The sequence below is a fragment of the Nicotiana attenuata genome, unplaced genomic scaffold (assembly GCF_001879085.1).
Source record: "Nicotiana attenuata strain UT unplaced genomic scaffold, NIATTr2, whole genome shotgun sequence".
Lineage (NCBI taxonomy): Eukaryota > Viridiplantae > Streptophyta > Magnoliopsida > Solanales > Solanaceae > Nicotiana > Nicotiana attenuata.
The window spans coordinates 5073-5722 of NW_017690438.1; positions in this window are offsets into that span (position 1 = coordinate 5073).

Sequence of the window (650 nt, forward strand, 5' to 3'; positions counted from 1 at the left end):
GTTAGTTACGTACGTCGTACGAGAGTACTAAGCAGCGACGACGACGAAGCAGCAGCGTTCGCGAAGAAGGAAAATATAAAAGGGCCAAAAAATGCCCTTCGCGATCGCGAAGGAATGGATGCGAACGCGAAGGCCTGGGTTCAGTGAGCTACACGAACGCGACATAGGTCATGCGAACGCATTAAATGAAAATCAAGCCCAGCCCTTGGAGTCCAATAAGTCTATGCGAACGCGACAGCCCTGACGCGAACGCGGTTAAGAAACGTGTGAAGCTACGCGATCGCGGAGCACTAATCGCGAACGCAATGAAGAAACTTGTCATCCTCCAGAATTACTCTAAGCGAACGCGTAGAGGAGGACGCGAACGCGAAGAAGGAATTGGGACCTGCACAGCTGAAGGATTTTCTGCAACACTTTGAAACTCCAAAATGCTCCGTTGAGCATCCGAAACACACCCGAGGCACCCGGGACCTCAACCAAACCTACGGACATGTCCCATAACATCATTCAAACTTGTACCAAACCTTAAACCACCTAAAACAACGCCGGAAACACGAATTAATCAAGGATTCAAGCCTAAGAACTTCAAATTCCAACAAAACACACTTTCAATCAAAAACCTAACCAAACCTCGCCCGAAAGACCTGAAA